We start from the raw sequence: 17,771 nt of genomic DNA, 5'->3' as shown, positions 1-17,771 counted from the left end.
GCTGGGGCGGCGCGTTGGGGGCGGAGCTCCTGCTCGGGGGCTGGTGGAGAGAGGGAAGCGGGGCATCCAGGAGCGGGGGCGGGGAAGCGCAGAGACTACTGCAGCTGCGCGCGCCGCGGACCTGGGGCGCCGAGACAAAGCGATTTGCGTGGGAGCCGCTCCCTGCCCGCCGCGCCCCTCCCCAAGAATCGTGTGGCTTGGAAGTGACTTGAGTGGAGTGGCGCCTAAACGACCGGGGCTTCCCAGCCGCAGACCACCGGGCCCTGTCGCCTCCCTTAACCCTGTCCTTTTTGCCCCCTTTAACCCACCCGGAGTTACGGTTTTCCGGGAGGTGACCCGTACGCCCGCCCGTCCCTCCCTGGGAGCTCCTGAGGGTGAAACCCTGTTTTTCCAGTTAGAGTGGGGACTTTGTCTCTTCCCTCAGGCTTTGTCCCTTTCCTCAGCCAGCTCGGGGTTCCCAGGGGGTAGAGTGGGTCTACGTCAGAGAGCATCTCATCAGCTGTCCTCTGCATCTCTCAGAAGCACCCAGGGCCGGTGGCTGGGCCCAATGCCTGTGACGCCCCAGAAAAGAGGGGAGATAGATAAAGAACACGGGCCTGAGTTGCAGATAGAAGAAGGAAGCGCAGGAAAAAAAAAGCTGGGGTGTCTGCAGTGGACAAAACTGAAGTGCCCCTGACATTTGTATAAGCAAGTGGATTTCCCATCCGCAGACCACACACCCGGCTCTGGCGCTTCCGTCGACCCTGTCCTCTTTGCTTTCCCCCAGAGTTAGGGTTTTTCTGGGAGGTGACCCGTAAGCCCATTCCCATCCCAGAGCTCCCAATGGGGATGGGATCACCACAGTCCCCACAACTCTCCGTTGAATAATGCCCACCTTCTGAATTCATTTACGTTATCTATCTGGCCCTGTAGGTATTAGAGATTTCAGGCTTTATAAATCCTACTCTAATTTAGGAGCACCTCTTCCTAATTTAGGAGGTCTCTCTTTGAACAAAAGAGGTCTCTGCAAATATTAAACTCCAGGATCAGAGAAGAGTTCCGGCCACAGGGCAGACCCACACAGGGTGGGGGTGGGGAGGTCAAAGAATGGGATTTGGAGAGGTGAGGGCTGGGCGGAGTCAGTGTAGGATTTAGTGTGCACTCACCTTCTAGCTTATAGTATCTCTCAGGATGCAGCTGTGGCTTAGGAGAGGGAGTAAGAAGAACTTTTTAGTAGACTCCAGAATTCCAGACTAAAGGCCTTTTTGATTTGGATCTCAAGGATAAGCTTAACTTCATGTGGGAAAATATTACCTGAGACAGGCCACTAAAGGAAAGAGAAGGGAAGCCCTGCAGGACTTTGGAACATACTTCTTGGCATTATGCTTCATGTCATGGAAGATGATCAGGCCCTACCACAGCCTGTCCCCCCCAGGTTCCTTATTACAGACCAAGACCTGAGCTTAATTCTGTGTTCACTGGGCTCGGAAATACCTGGTAAAGTGAAGGGCGGAAGAATGCTAGCTAACACTACTAAATGATTACTCTCTGCTAGCCATTGTGCCAGGACTTTTGCATAGGTTTCTTTCCTTCTGGCTACTCTTCAGTGTGACCCTTTACCCCCATCTAAGAGATCAGAAACCAGGGCTCAGCTCCAGCACTCTGCACAAGGTCACTAGCAAACAAACATACATTCTTTCCTCACTACATAATTCTACTTCTTGGAGCAATGGGGCTGTTGAAGTCTCATTAATTTCTATACAGCCAGCAGAAGGCTAAGTGGGCTAAGTTTTAGCCAATAACAACGTAGCAGGCTTGTTTATAATTCAAAGAGTCAGAGGTGATGGGTTTGAATTGTGGTTTCTGTACTTATCAAGCTTGTAGAGAAAACAACACCTATCTCCGAAGGTCATGAAAGATTGAGTTGATGCATGTGAAGGTGCTTTGTAAATTGTATAGGTATAAGGGGTTCACATCAATATTATCCTCTTTCAAATAAAGGGGCATTTCTTCCCATCTACCATCAACAGGATATAAATCTGGGTTTGTGATGGGATTGCAGCAAACTGTCCACCATTTCCTTGCATAGGCCTTCAGGATGTCCCTTGGCAAAGAGAATACATCCAACCTTGATTGGAGTCCCTGAGGCCAGCCTGAGTGTGATAAGTAGGAACAGCCACATATAACTAGATCTTGCTTCTGGGCTATAATTCCAGTCTTATTTCAACCATGTTATTCATGACTGAATAACTAAAAATTAGTGAAATGTCCTGGTTGGAATTGTACCTCTCTTTCTCTTTCCGTCCTCCCAATACAAGCAGTACTCCAAAGGCAAAACACAAACAAAGCAGAAGTGAGGCTAAAGGCCTCAGTAATCCAACAAAAAGGGAGAGTGGCCTAGAAAATCGAGAGTGGGCTGCATTTTGAAATTTCTAAACAGTTTATCTTATATTCCAAACTGAGATTCCCTCATGGGAATTGGATCTCCCCTTTCTTGGCATAGCACCCCATAGGCCCAGATGTTTGGCTTTAATATTTTTAGCACAAAGCTCTATTACCAAGGAGTGAGCCTGGCTGAGCCTCAAACCACAGTTCCTTCCAGCTGGCCAGGTTTCTTGAGGGAGTGCCTTGTCCTGTGCGAAAGCTGTGTCTTTATCTTCCTGTAATGTCAGACTCAGGCACCGCAGACATATGGGTTCGTTATCCCCAGGTTCTCTCTCATGCCACATCCTCTGTGGTCTTTCTGTGGCTTTTGGCAATGCTCACTACTCACCTTGGTTTCGGAGATTCAGTTTTTGGCCTTCTGATCTTCCCTCATAAACTCTTTTCCAGATCTTATGTCTCCCAGGGGCAAGGAGGCTAGTGGTAAAATTCTCTCCATAAGAGATCTAGTTTTGCATCATGGCTCTTTCTAGCCATGGGACTTTGGTTTTTTTTTTTTTTTTTAAGATTTTATTTATTCATAGAGAGAGAGAGAGAGGCAGAGACAAAGGCAGGGGGAGAAGCAGGCTCCATACAGGATGCCTCACGTAGGACTCGATCCTGGGTCTCCAGGATCACACCCCAGGCTGCAGGAGGCGCTAAACGGCTGTGCCATCTGGGCTGCCCTAGCCATGGGACTTTGAATAAATCACTGTTATTTGCTGAACCTTAGTTTCTTTATCTGTAAAATTTCAATGAAACTATCCTCCTGAGTGATTTCTAAATCTGACTGCTCATTAAAAGTCCTTGGGAACTTAAATTCTGATTCTTGGGCCTTACCCCAGACCTTTGAATTTAGTTCTGAGAAGCCTTTGACCTGTCATGGGATTTCTGTGAGGTTCAAATGAGATTATATATACAGAGTGGGTATTCAGTGGCTGCCATGTGCATGCTCAATCAATGGTGGCTGTCAGAACTATTATCTTTATTCATTCAACAATTATTTCTGAGTGCAAGGTACTGGACTAGGGTGCTAGGAATAAGTCAGATGTGGACTCTGCTCCACGAGACTAGAATTCTAGCAAAAACAAAGAGAGATTGAACAACAAATTAATTAACAAATTAATTATTGTAATTAACTGTGCTCTGAAGGAGAGTACAAGTTGCTGTGGGGCATATGACAAAAGGCCTGACCTATGCCTATGATGCTCAAATCCATATTCCAGTTTCCAACTTTTAATTTATTTTTTAAATATTTTATTTATTCATGAGACACAGAGAGAGAGAGAGAGAGAGGCAGAGACATAGGCAGAGGGAGAAGCAGGCTCCATGCAGGTAGCCCGATGCGGGACTCAATCCCAGGACTTGATCCTGGGACTCCAGGATCATATCCTGGGCCAAAGGCAGGCGCTAAACCACTGAGCCAGTTTCCAACTTTTAAATTCACATCTCCAGCTGTCTGTTGGACATCTCCTGGATGGTTACTGGTCTTCAAGTACTATATATTTAAAACTGAATGTATCTAGGGCAGCCTGGGTGGCTCAGCGGTTTAGCACCACCGTCAGCCCAGGGCCTGATCCTGGAGACCTGGGATCAAGTCTCGCGTCGGGCTCCCTGTATGGAGCCTGCTTCTCCCTCTGCCTGTGTCTCTGCCTTTTTCTCTCTCTGCGTCTCTCATGAGTAAATAAATAAAATCTTTAAAAAAATTAAAACAATGTATCCATCCTTTAGTGTCTTCCCCCTAGCCCACTTCTTGATGTTGACTTTTCTGTCCTACTCCTGTTTGTGCAATTCTCTCTTCCTGGTATTTCTTCTTCTGCCCGAACTTCAACTATTGAAATCCTGAAGGCCCAATTGCCACCTCCTCCATGAAGCCTTCCTTCATATTTCAAATATAAGGTAATCCTTTCCTCCCGTGAACTCAACTCCTCCTATCCATAGCCTTTGCAATACTCACATCATTCATAATTACCTACCATCTTCTGCTGTTGATTATTTGTGTGCTTGTCTAAACTTAACTGAAAATCCCTCAAATACAGCTCTGAATACTGTGAATCTCTCCAGCATCTATCACAGTATTAAACACATAGAAGATGAAAAAAATGGTTGAAAATTCTTCTCTGTACAACCACTTGGGAAGAATCTTTGGCATGACACCAAGGGCACAACCCATAAATCAACAGATTTGACTTTGTCAAAATTAAAAATTTTTTGTCTGCAAAAGACCTTATTAAGAAGATAATAAGACAAAAAAAAAAGATGATGGAAAGACAAACCGTAGCCTGGGAGAAAATGTTTACAAATTAATTATATATCCAACAAAGGATTTGTATTCATAATATATAAAGAACTCTAAACACAACAGTAAGAAACATTCCAGTTAGAAAATGGGCAAAAGATTTGAACAGACATTTTACCAAAAGGAATATACAGATGAAAACATGTTCAAGGGCAGCCCGGGTGGCTCAGCGGTTTGGCGCCGCCTTCGGTCCAGGCCATGATTCTGGAGACCCCGGATCGAGTCCCATGTCGGGCTCCCTGCATGGAGCCTGCTTCTCCCTCTGCCTCTCTCTCTCTCATGAATGAATAAATAAAATATTAAAAAAAAAGAAAAGATGTTCAACATCACTACCCATTAGGGAAATGCAAATGAAAACTCCAATGATATATACTATCTACTTACTAGAGTGGCTGGGACAACATATGATACCAACTGCTTACAAGAATTCAGAGCATCTGGATTTCTTATCTGTTGCGGGTAGGACTATAAAATGGCACAGCCACTCTGGAAGACACTTTGGCAATTTCTTATAAACATATGCTTACCATATGACCCAGCAATCTCACTCCTGAGTATTTAGCCTAGATAAATTAAAACTGGGGCACCTGGGTGGCTCAGTCAGTTAAGTGGCTGCCTTCAGCTCAGGTTATGATCTCAGAGTCCTGGGAATGAGCCCCATGTTAGGCTCTTTGTTCAGCAGGGAGTCTGCTTTTCTCTCTGCTCCTCCCCCCCGCCCGCCATCTGACTCATGATCTCTCTCTCTCTCTCTCTCTATTAAGTAAATAAACCCTTTTAAAATGAAAAATGAAAACCTATTAAAAAAATCTGTACATGAATGTCCATAGCAGCTTTCTTGATAATAGACAAAAACAGAAAACATCTCAACAGGTGAGTGGATAAACAAACTGTCCAATATGATACTATTCAGTATTGAAAAGAATCAACTATTTAAAAAATATTTAAAAATAAAAATCAACTATTGATGAATAATTCACAACAACTTGGATGAATCATAAGGGCACTGTGCTGATCTCAAAATGTTACATAATACATGACTCCATTTGTGTAACATTCTCAAAATGACAAAATTATAGTGATGGAGAACAAATTAGTGGTTGATGGGTTAAGGTTTGAGGGAGTATGTGACTATAAAGTGGTAACATGAAGGATTTGTGTGTGTGTGTGTGTGGTGATGGAACTCAAATCTATACATGTGAAAAATTCATAGAATGAAAGAAAGAGAGAAAGAAACTGAGAAACCTAGTGAAATCCAAATAAGATCTGTAGTTGAATTAATTTGCTGTGTCAGTGTCATTTTCCTGGTTTTGATAATGTATTATGGTTATATAAGATGTTATCATGGAGAGCAAAGCTGGGTGAATGATACCTGGGAACTTTCTGTACTATTTTTGCAACTTCTTGTGAGTCTTAAACTATTTCAAAGTAAGAAATAGTCCTTTGGAAATATATATATATAAATAGGCAAATGTTCTTTGGAGATACATGCTGAAGTATTTTGGGTTGCAATGTCATAGTTTATATAACTTACTCTCAGATGGTTTAGCAAACATACACACATGCAGGAGATAAAGCAAATGTGACAAAAAGTTAACAGTTGGTGAATACAGATGTTTATTGTATTAGCCTTGCAACTTTTCTCTAGGTTTGAAATTTTTCAAAATAAAAATTTAGGAAAATTGGTTAATATATAAATGGGTAGGTAGAGAAAGTAAGCGCCCCCCCCCCAAAAAAAGGTGGGGGATGGGAACTGGTGGCTCACTTGGTTAAGCATTCAGCTCTTGATTTCGGCTCGGGTCATGATCTCAGGATTGTGGGATCAAGCCCCCTGTCCGGTTCTGCACTGGGGATGAGCCTGCTTAAGATTCTTTCTCTCCCTCTCCCTCTGGCCCTTCACCCCTCTCAAATAATAAATAAATCTTAAAGAAAAGAAAGTGTCACCCAAATCTAGGATTGAACCAATGACCTTCAATCTAATGTTCTTCCAAATTTGTCTAATTTAAAGTCTTCTCCTCCTTTCTGCCCAACAATAGGAAAATCCTGCTTATTCTAGAGTAACAGAACAAGGTCAGAATTCACACTCTGTTGGGAGTGTTTTAAGTGTTACTCTGAGTTCTTGGTGTTATCCTAGTCATTTAACAAACATTTACTGAACCTTGGCTCTATGTCAGGTGCTAGAATTACAGCAATGAATATAGAAGTGATAAAAAAGTGTTCTCAGATCAAATTTTTTTTTTATAAATATAGAATCCTATGCATTTTATATACTCTTCTGCAGCTTTTTAAAATGTCATTCATTGGGCAGGCTGGTGGCGCAGTGGTTTGGCGCCGCCTGCAGCCTGGGGTGTGATCCTGGAGACCAGGGATCGAGTCCCACATTGGGCCCCCTGCAAGGAGCCTGCTTTTCCCTCTGCCTGTGTCTCTGCCTCTCTCTCTCTCTGTGTCTATGAATAAATAAATAAAATATTTTTAAAAAGTAAAATAAAATGTCATTCATTGTGGCCATTTTCCCATAGCAGGTATCTAGATCTATTTACTTCTTTTTACAATTCAGTATAGTGCATAGATGTGCCATAATTGTTTAATGAGTCTCTTGTTGGACTTTTATATTATTGTTTTTAGTTTTTTCCCTATTAAAAACACAAAATTATTTATTTATTTATTTATTTCTAAAAAAAGATTTTATTTATTTATTCATGAGAGACAGAGAGGGAGAGAGGTAAAGACACAGGCAGAGAGAGAAGCAGGCCCCATGCAGGGAGCCCAATGCAGGACTTGATCCCCGGATCACGCAGATGCTCAACCACTGAGCCACCCAGGCGTCCCAAAACACTGAATTTTTTAAAAAGAAAGAATAAGAAAATATATCACCTGAATGAAATCCAGCTTCCATCTCTACATTGCCTTAAGCAGTCAACCAACCAACATTTATTTTTTTAAAAGATTTTATTTATTTATTCATGAAAGACACAGAGAGAGGCAGAAACATAGGCAGAAGAAGAAGCAGGCTCCATGCAGGGAGCCTGATGTGGGACTTGATCCCGGGACCCCAGGATCACGCCCTGAACCGAAGGCAGATGCCTAACCGCTGAGCCACCCAGGTGTCCGCCCACTAACATTTATTGAACACCTACTGTGTGTCTGGCTGCATGTTTGGTGCTGTTTGTATTGTGTAGGAGAAGACATGAGACATGGTCACTACTCCTAAGAAACTTGTGATTAGTTGGAGAGTTATGGCTAACTTGAAGTCCTAACTAAGGGCTACCATAAGACAGTATGTATTTGCAGACCATAAGTGCTAAGAACTTAGAGGGAAACCCATCCCCCTCTGTGTCTGATTTTAGACTAGTTATTTTTTCAGCTAAGTTTCTTTAGCTTCCATGAAAAGATGCTTGCATGAGCATATAACTAAAGCAGGTAATGAGGATCATGCTCCAGACTTTCTGGAGAAGGGGGGATATGTTTTTAGCAAAGACACATCAAATAATGCGACATTAGGCTAAGTTATACTTCCATTTGTCTTCTCATAAAAATAAGCTATTTCTTTCTATATAGAAGATAAAAAAGAACTATGAATCCATTGGTATGGCTCAGTTGGTGGTGACACATCAACCTATGTGTCATCAATCTTGCTTATAAATTTGTGTTTACATGGTTTTGTATTGCATTATTTGACACATGGTTTGTTTTCCTTTTCACTTGTGCCATATTTTTGCTTAAGGCATTTGGGGTATCTTGATAACCATTATTATTTAAACACATAAAGCGTGCCTGGGTGGCTTAGTTGGTTAAGTGTCTGCCTTCAGCTCAGGTCATGATCCTGGGGTTCTGCGATCCGGCCCTGCATCTGGCTCCCCGCTGAGTGGGGAGCCTGCTTCTTCTCCCTCTGCCACTCCTGTTGCTTGTGCTCTCTCTCAAATAAATAAATAAAATCTTTTAAAAAAATTTTTTAAAAACAAACAAAACAAACATTTCTGGGAAAAAAAAAAAGGTTTCTATGTTTTAGCCTTAGCAGCCTCTCTGTGCTTAAGCCTATCCAGAAGTTTCTGTGTACTTATGTAATTTGCTCTTTCTCATCCTTTCCCCTCTGCAGAATTATCTGTTCATCCACCTCTTCTAAATCCGAGTGTAGGCTGAACCAGAGTTGCTAGGGCTCCAGGATTAGGAGAAACAGGGAGGCTTCCCTGCTCGGTTACACTTCAGGACCTTGGACAGCTCTCCAGTCTTCCTCGCGCGGCTGCCTACTTAACTAGACTTTGCAGAATGTCAGAATGGAATTGAATTTGAGAAACCTTTTAATGCACCCGCTGCCGTTTGCTGATGCCCAGAGATGGAATCCCAGTCAACAAATATTTCAGGATTATTAGCAGCCTGGCTGTAGGAAATACAAAGGGCTTGGAGGGCTCCTCCAGCATTTCCTGTACCTATATGTCTGCTGGTATCTAAAAAAATCTTTCAGTTCAACTCAGCAAACTTAAATGGAGCCAGCTTTCCCCTCCATGGAAAGAGATACTGCCTAAACACAGGTTTACTTTGGAAAGGGGAACAAAGGGACTTCAGTTTGAATGAAAAAATAATCTCTCTTAAGGACTAGAGGAAGAGAGAACAGCAGAGCACTGGGGATCCGAAAGAGGCTAGAGAGGAAATGGCACAATGCAGTGGAGAAGAAGGGCATTTAGTGAAGTCTGGTCTCTGAAGGCAGATGTGGTGAGCTTCACACTGTTCACACCAGTGCGCCCTGAGCACATAAGGGAGAAGCCTCACACTTTCCTAAAATGAGAATCCAGAGACCTGTTGTCTTTGCTCCAAATATGCATAGCAAGAGTCACTAGAGCATTTTCAAAACATGTTTATGTAATGATTTAATAATCATTTAAATAGTTGTAATAATTTTTCTTCATTATTACTCACAACAAACTTAGAAAGGCTTTTATTATCTCTGTTTTTCAAACGAATATACAGGGTAACTGGCCTAAAGTGATACAAGTATAAAATGGCAGAGCTGAGTCTTGAGCCTAGTTTGTCTGACTCTAAGCTGCTCTCCCTTCCACCATATTGCATCTGTAATGGGGTCTTTTTGTGTGTGTAGTAAAGCATACATAACATGAATTTTACTATTTCAACAATTTTTAAAAGATTTTATTTATTCATGAGAGACACAGAGAGATAGAGAGAGGCAGAGACACAGGCAGAGGGAGAAGCAGGCTCCACACAGGGAGCCTGATGTGGGACTCGATCCCAGAATGCTGGGATCACACCCTGAGCCAAAGGCAGATGCTCAACCACTGAGCCACTCAGGCGTCCCACTATTTAAACAATTTAAAAATGTACAGTTCAGTGGTATTAAGCACTTTCACAATGTCATGTGATTATCATCACTAGATAGTAGCCACTATTTCTAAAACTTTTTCTTCATTCCAAACAGAAACTTAAGTAATAAATCCCCAGTTTCCCCCAGACCCCAGCCCTTAGTAACTTGTATTCTACATTCTATCTCTTTGATTTTGATTATTCTAGCTATCTCATGTAAGTGGAACGATACCATGTTTATTCTTTTGTGTCTGAATTATTCTATTTGGCCTAATATTTTCAAGATTCATCCATGTTGCAGCATGTATTAGAACTTCATTTCTTAAAAAAAAAAAAAAAAAAAAAAAAAGAACTTCGTTTCTTTTTATGGCCTAATATAACCTCGCGGTTGCAAAGGACAGGTTCACTCAGGCCACCAGGAGTAATGAGGGTGTGGATTGTAAGCAAACTTAGAGAATTAAGGAAGACAGAAATTTCAGCAGCAGGGCTAGAAGTTCAGGAATAGCTATATGGTTGGGCTTAATGGGGACTTTTTAAAAAGATGTATTTTATTTATTTGTTCAAGAGAGGCAGAGAGAGAGGCAGAGATGTGGACAGAAGGAGAAGTAGGCTCCTCACAGGGAGCCCGATGTGGTACTCGATCCCAGGATCTGGGATCATGCCCTGGGCTGAAGGCAGATGCTCAACCACTGAGCCACCCAGGTGCCCCTTAATGGGAACTTAAATGCAATTTGGAATCTAGTCAGCACAACTCTAGGAACCAGAATATCTTATTGCCCCCTTAATGGCAGAAATTTGCTAATTTTCTGATACTCTGCCATGTTGCCAACTCAGTAATATTCTGCTTCCACAGCTTCTGTAAGATCTGACACTTCCAGCCACCTGCTTCTCACTCTTACAGAGACAACACTCAGGCTTTTGCTGACTACGGACTTCTACTATTTCAAGGACATGCTCTCTTTTCTGTGTCCTTCATTTCCTGTCCGCTGACAGACTGTCTTCAAAAATCTCTATCTTCTGGGCAGCCCAGGTTGCTCAGCGGTTAGTGCCGCCTTCAGCCCAGGGTGTGATCCTGGAGACCTGGGATCGAGTCCCACATCGGGCTCTCTGCATGGAACCTGCTTCTCCCTCTGCCTGTGTCTCTGCCTCTCTCTCTCTCTCTGTCTTTCGTGAATAAATAAATAAATCATCTTTTAAAAAATCTCTATTTTCTGATTGGCCTGGTTAGTCTCCAACCATTTCATATCATACTACCTTGTAAGGCCCCTGCCCATCTAGAAATTAGCTGCCCTCACTCAAGCACTTTCTCCTTTAACTGATCAATTGTGACCAGCATGACAAGTCCCATACTATTAAATGTGGCTTGTAATGGTAAAGACCTGCTTCTCTCAGGAGGAGTTTGGGAGCATGGCAGGCAGGTGTCCAGGGAGTCACTGACTTCATCCTTCTAGATCAGCTGTCCTATGCTCTGCTATGAGGATGTCCATTGTATTATAACACTATGGCCTGTCTCTACTTCTGTGATGTTACAAGTCATGGAGCACAGGTGTATATTCTGAGTTAACGTGTACTATGCAGATATTTCTGCACATACATATTTTTAAATTATACAAATAATTGCCATATGGTGATACATAGTTTGGAGTTGCTTGAAACATCCCCAGCTGCTTTTAAGCTGCCTACTTACAGTTTCTGAATGGGGTTGTTTCTCTCAAGACTGAAAATCTGTTTTCAGTTCTCTTGCCAAGTCTACAGTAGCAAGAAGATAGAACACAGGTGTTAGCAAATGCATGGAGTGGGTTCTACTTCCCATAAACTATAATAAAAAGGACTGGGTTATGAGGACCAGGCCATTCATAGTTCCATGACTGTGACAGAGAATGTCGTGCTCACCAAACAGCACATAAATATTTCATGCCCACTTTCTTCCCACTACATCTTCTAGTTAGGCTGGGTCACGTGTCTAATTCTGGCTGAAGGGTTGTGAGAGGAAGTGATACATGTTCTCCACACTTTCTCCTCCTGAAAGGTATGAGTTGATTTGATAGAACCCACAAGAGCAGACTGGATCCCTAAATCATTGTTGGAATGGTGCTGCTCTGGGGAGCCTCCTGGCTCACAGAGGACTTTTTGTGAGTAGGAAATAAACTTGGGTTTGGCCCTGGAGAGTGGGAATTGACTTACTGCAGCATGGGCTAGAGTCACCTTGACTAGTATAGTCGCTAACCAACAGTGTGAGCTTGGACAAGTAACAGTGTCCTCAGTTTTCATCTTCCTCTTCTGAAACATAAGAGTTGCCCCAATAATCTCAAAGGTTACCTTCTAAGATTCTCGATTCCTAATTGACCATGTCCTGTTGCAAGGTTTTCTGTCCGCTTCTTTCCATTCTTACTGCCATTGATGTATATTATTTCTCATTTGATCATTCTGAATGATCCTTCTAATTGCCTTCTAATTGCCCCCATGTATCCAGGCTCACACATTTCATCCCTCCCACTTCTTCAGTATAGATTACCTCACCTTCTTCCTCAAAGGCTTTTACTAGTTACCCACTGCCTGCTGACAAAGACTATATGAAGTCCTTGCTAATCTGTGGTTAGTTATTTGTGCAGACCCGTACCGTGGTTCCTTGAGGTCCAGTGCCATGCATGTCTAATTCAGTTAATAGTCTCTCACACAGCTCGTTCCTATTGAAGTAGAAAGTCATGTATCTCCAAACTAGGTATGAGGCCCTAATAAAGTGATAGAAGCCAACAAATGCATTTCATTGATGATGTTTGCCAGTAGCATGCCTATGTTCTGCATAGTGGTAACATGCAGTGGTAACACAAGTGGTAACTTGTATATGTTAAAATGCTGAATATGTGTGTTAAAATCCATATCCAAAGATGTTTGAAGGGGATCCCTGGATGGCTCAGTGGTTTAGTGCCTGCCTTTGGCTCAGGGTGTGATCCTGGAGTCCCAGGATCGAGTCCCGCATCGGGCTCCCTGCATGGAGCCTGCTTCTCCCTCTGCCTGCTGTCTCTGCCCCTCTCTCTCTCTCTCTCTCTCTCTCTCTGTATGTGTGTTTCTCATGAATGAATAAATAAAATCTTTAAAAAAACACAAAGATGATTGAAGACTATCTGAAAGGCATTGTGCAGTAAGGGAGGTAAGGGAGTTACAAAGATGTAAGGTAAGGTCTATGCCCTCCAGGGAATGAGAGGGAAATGTGTGCTGGAAGCAGTCTGCTTAGAACAGCAAAAGAGTCTTTAAAGTGGCTTCCTAGGAATAGCAGCAGAAGGAAACTGGTTATTTGGGTTGGCCCTGGAAACAGCACTTCTTCAAAGAAGTGCTGTGACTCAGATGCAACTGGTTTCACCCCTGTAGTGCCATGGGGACTTCTGCTGGGTCTAACAGGCAGAGGAGAAAAAAGGTGGAATCAGAATGGAGGAAAGAAAGAGGAAGAGAAGGAAAGTGAAGAAAATAAGAGCAAAGGAAGTTCACTACCAAAGAATCTAACATCTACGCTCTACTTCTTAGTTCAAACAGCATTTTCATGAGAATCTTGTGAAGTGGGTATTGATATTTTTGTTCTGCTGATGAGAAAAAAGAGTGAGAGGTCAAGAGACTTGCTCAAGGTCACAAATTGAGGTTTCTAATTCAAAAGCTTGTACTGTGTCCTCATTTGTCTCTCCAACAAGAGAAAGTACTGCAACTCCTGTACCATGAAGTAAATTATGATAGTTATTATATGTAAATAAAACTATAATATGTAGATATGACAGTGATAGATTATGACCCAAAGAAAAAAATAAATGTCTATGGGCCCATATGTATATCATTAAAAGGTTGAATAAATAAATGGGGGAGAAGGAGCAAATCTCCCTTACAGAAGAATTTCAACTAATATATGTAAGAGATGAGAGAAGAGAAAATCACTTTAGAACACCAATAATAATTGCTGCAAGCAAGATCTACTGATGAAGCTAATGTTAGTGAGCAAAATTTAAGGAGAAAAAGGATGTTTGCATATCCTCAAAGTATAGCCCCCCAAATATTTATTATTTTTTTAACATGTGTCTGAAAATGCTTTGATATTCCTTTCTCCAAAATGTAGAGCTTAATTCCCCTCCCCTTACATGTGGGCTAGATTTAGTGATATGCTTCTAACAAATATAGTTGGAGTCCACAAAGAGGCAAATAAGAGCTTTATTAGTCTCTGTGAGGGCTATACAGTCTCTTTTCCAACAGTTCACCTCTGCTATTGTAGCATGAAAGCAGCCACAGAACATATGTAAATGAGTCTGGCTGTGTACCAATAAAACTATTTTTAAAAACAAGCAGTGGGCTGGATTTGGCCTTCCAGCCATAGTTTGTTGATTTCTGGAATAGCATATGGAAAGGAAAAAATAGTAACTTTGCAATGGAGAAACCTTGCAGACACTACCTAAACCAAGTGATCAGGTTAACATTACCAGTAATAAGTCATATTGAAATGGTGTCAGCGAAACAGTAGAGTAAGGAACTTCAAAAGTTCATCTCTTTGTGGTAGCAACAAAAAAAACATGGAAAAAACTCTGAATCAACTTTTTCAGAACATTGGAGACTAATAGACTTATAATAAGTAATGAGATTAAATCAATAATCAAAAAACTGAACAAAAACAACAAAATCCCAGGACCAGATGCTTGTCACTGGTAAATTCTATCAGATATTTATTTATTTATTTATGATTTTATTTATTCATGAGAGACACACAGAGACAGAGACAGAGAGAGAGAGAGAGAGAGAGAGAGGCAGAGACACAGGCAGAGGGAGAAGCAGGCTCCATGCCGGGAGCCCGACATGGGACTCGATCCTGGGTCTCCAGGATCACGCCCTGGGCCAAAGGCAGGCACTAAACCACTGAGCCACCCAGGGATCCCCTCTATCAGACATTTAAAGAAGAATCAGCAGTAATCCTTCTCAAACTCTTGCAAAAAATACAAGAGGAGAAAACATTTTTTTAATGATTTATTTGAGAGCACGCAGGAGCAGGGGAGGGGTAGAGGGAGAGGGAGAAGCAGACTCTCTGCTGAACAGGTACCCGCCAGGATCATGACCCGAGCTGAAGGCAGACACTTAACTAACTGAGCCACCCAGGCACCCCAAGAGAACGCTTAACTCATTATTATGAGGCCAATATTGTCCTGATACCAAAGCTAGACAAAGATAACACATAAAAAGAAAACTATAGGGATGCCTGGGTGGCTCAGCATGAATAAATAAAATCTTAAAAACAACAACACTACATTTAAAAAAAAAGTATAGACCAATATCTGTTATAAATATTGATGCAAAAATCCTTAATAAAATACTAGCAAACTGATTTAAGCAAGTACATTAAGAGGATTACATCTCATGACCAAGTGAGATTTACCCCAGCAATGCAATGGTGGCTCAGCGTATGAAAAACAATACAACACACCATATTAATAGAACGAAGGATGAAAATACACATGGTTTCATGTCAGTAGATGCAGAAAAATTATTTGACAAAATTCAACACCTTTTCATGATAAAAACACCTAGAAACAGAGGGAACTTTCTCAAGGTGCCTGTGTTGCTCAGTTGGTTAAGCAAGTGATTTTTTTTTTTAAGGATTTTATTTATTTATTCATGAGAGACACAAAGAGGCAGACATTGGCAGAGGGAGAAGCAGGCTCCCCTTGGGGAGCCTGATGCGGAACTCGATCCCAGGACCCAGAGATCGTGACCTGAGCCTAAGGCAGATTCTCAACCATTGAGCCACCCAGGTGCCCCTAAGCAAGTGACTCGATCTCAGCTCAGGTCTTGATTTCAGGGTCATGAATTCAAGGCCTGCTTTGGGCTCCACACTGGGGAAAAAAAAAATTTTTTTTTTAAATAAAAGAAAGGAACTTTCTCAACCTGATAAAGAGCATGAACAAAAAACCCATAGTTAGGGCAGCCCCGGTGGCACAGGGGCAGCCCTGGTGGCACAGCGGTTTAGCGCCGCCTGCAGCCCAGGGCGTGATCCTGGAGACCCTGGATCGAGTCCCACCTCAGGCTCTCTGTATGATGCCTGCTTCTCCCTCTGCCTGTGTCTCTGCCTCTCTCTCTCTCTGTCTCTATGAATAAATAAATAAAAAATCTTAAAAAAAAAAACAACCCATAGTTAACATCCTGATAGTGAAAGATGGAAAGCTTTATTCCTAGGATCAGGAACAAGGCAAAGATAATCCACTCTTTTCGTGTCTAACATTGTACTGGAAGTTCTAGTCGAAGAATTAGACAAAAAAAAAAGAACATAAATAACCTTCAGATTGGAAAGAAGTGAAACTATTCCTCTTCACAGATGACATGATTTTATATAGAGAAAATCCCAAGGAATCCACAAAAAACTATTCATGTTAAACAAATTCAGGAAGGTCGCAGGACACAAGATCAGTGAATGCAAATCAGTTGTACTTCTATGAACTAGTAATGAACAATCTGAAAATTAAAATTTAAAAATTCCTGGGATCCCTGGGTGGCGCAGCGGTTTGGTGCCTGCCTTTGGCCCAGGGCGCGATCCTGGAGACCCGGGATCGAATCCCACGTCGGGCTCTCGGTGCATGGAGCCTGCTTCTCCCTCTGCCTATGTCTCTGCCTCTCTCTCTCTGTGACTATCATAAATAAATAAAAATTTAAAAAAAATAAAAAAATAAAATTTAAAAATTCCACTGTGGGCAGCCCCCGTGGCGCAGTGGTTTGGCGCCGCCTGCAGCCTGGGGTGTGATCCTGGAGTCCTGGAATCGAGTCCCACATCGGGCTCCCTGCATGGAGCCTGCTTCTCCCTCTGCCTGTGTCTCTGCCTCTCTCTCTGTGTCTATGAATAAATAAATAAAAAATCTTTAAAAAAAAATTCCACTGTGGGGTGCCTGGCTGGCTCAGTGAGTAGAGTGTGCGATTCTTGATCCCAGGGTGGTGAGTACAAGCCCCATATGGGGTATGGAGCCTACTTAAAAATTTTAAAATAAATAAAATAAAAATTCCACTTATAATAGCATTAAAAAGAATAAATACTTAGAAATAAATTTAACAAAATAAATTCAATTTACACACTGAAAAATACAAAACATCATCAAAAGAAATTAAAGACGTAAATAAATGGAAATATATCCCGTGTTCATGTATCAGAAGACTTAATATTATTATGATTGCAGGGATGCCTGGGTGTCTCAGTGGTTGAGCGTCTGCCTTCAGCCCAGGGCATGATCCTGGAGTCCTGGGATCGAGTCCCACATCGGGCTCCCTGCATGGCGCCTGCTTCTCCCTCTGCCTGTCTCTGCCTCCTCTGTGTCTCTCATGAATAAATAAATAAAATCTTAAAAAATATATATTATTATGATTGCAGTACTGCCCAAAATGATTTGTAGATTGGGTGTAATACTTAATTAAAATCTCGATGGCTTTTTTGCAGCTGGACGTGGACAAACTGATTATAAAATTCATATGGAATTGCAAGTCACCTTGAATAGCCAAACCAATCCTGAAAAAGCAGAACAAAGTTGGAGGACTCACAGTTCTTGATTTCAAAACTTAACTACAAAGCTATACTCCCCAAACAGTGTTGTACTGGCATAACGATAAGACCTATAAATCAATGAGATAGAATTGAGTACAGAAATAATCCTGTACATTTTAGGTAACTTAATTTTTTATAAGGGTGCCAAGAGCATTCAATGGTGAGAGAAAGGTCTTTTTAACAGATGATTTTGGGACAAGCGGATAGATACAT

General features: G+C 41.9%; 1 protein-coding gene across 1 annotated transcript in view; it reads left to right on the top strand.

Annotated features, from left to right (window-relative positions):
* Nucleotides 1-17,771, top strand: part of NT5C2 (5'-nucleotidase, cytosolic II) — a 146,070-nt gene that overhangs the window by 206 nt on the left and 128,093 nt on the right. The window lies entirely within an intron of this gene.

This window comes from Canis lupus, chromosome 28, assembly GCF_003254725.2.
Source record: "Canis lupus dingo isolate Sandy chromosome 28, ASM325472v2, whole genome shotgun sequence".
In the NCBI taxonomy this organism is placed as follows: Eukaryota; Metazoa; Chordata; class Mammalia; order Carnivora; family Canidae; genus Canis; species Canis lupus.
The sequence above is the reverse complement of the archived record's forward strand: the minus strand, read 5'-3'. Positions and strand labels throughout refer to the sequence as shown.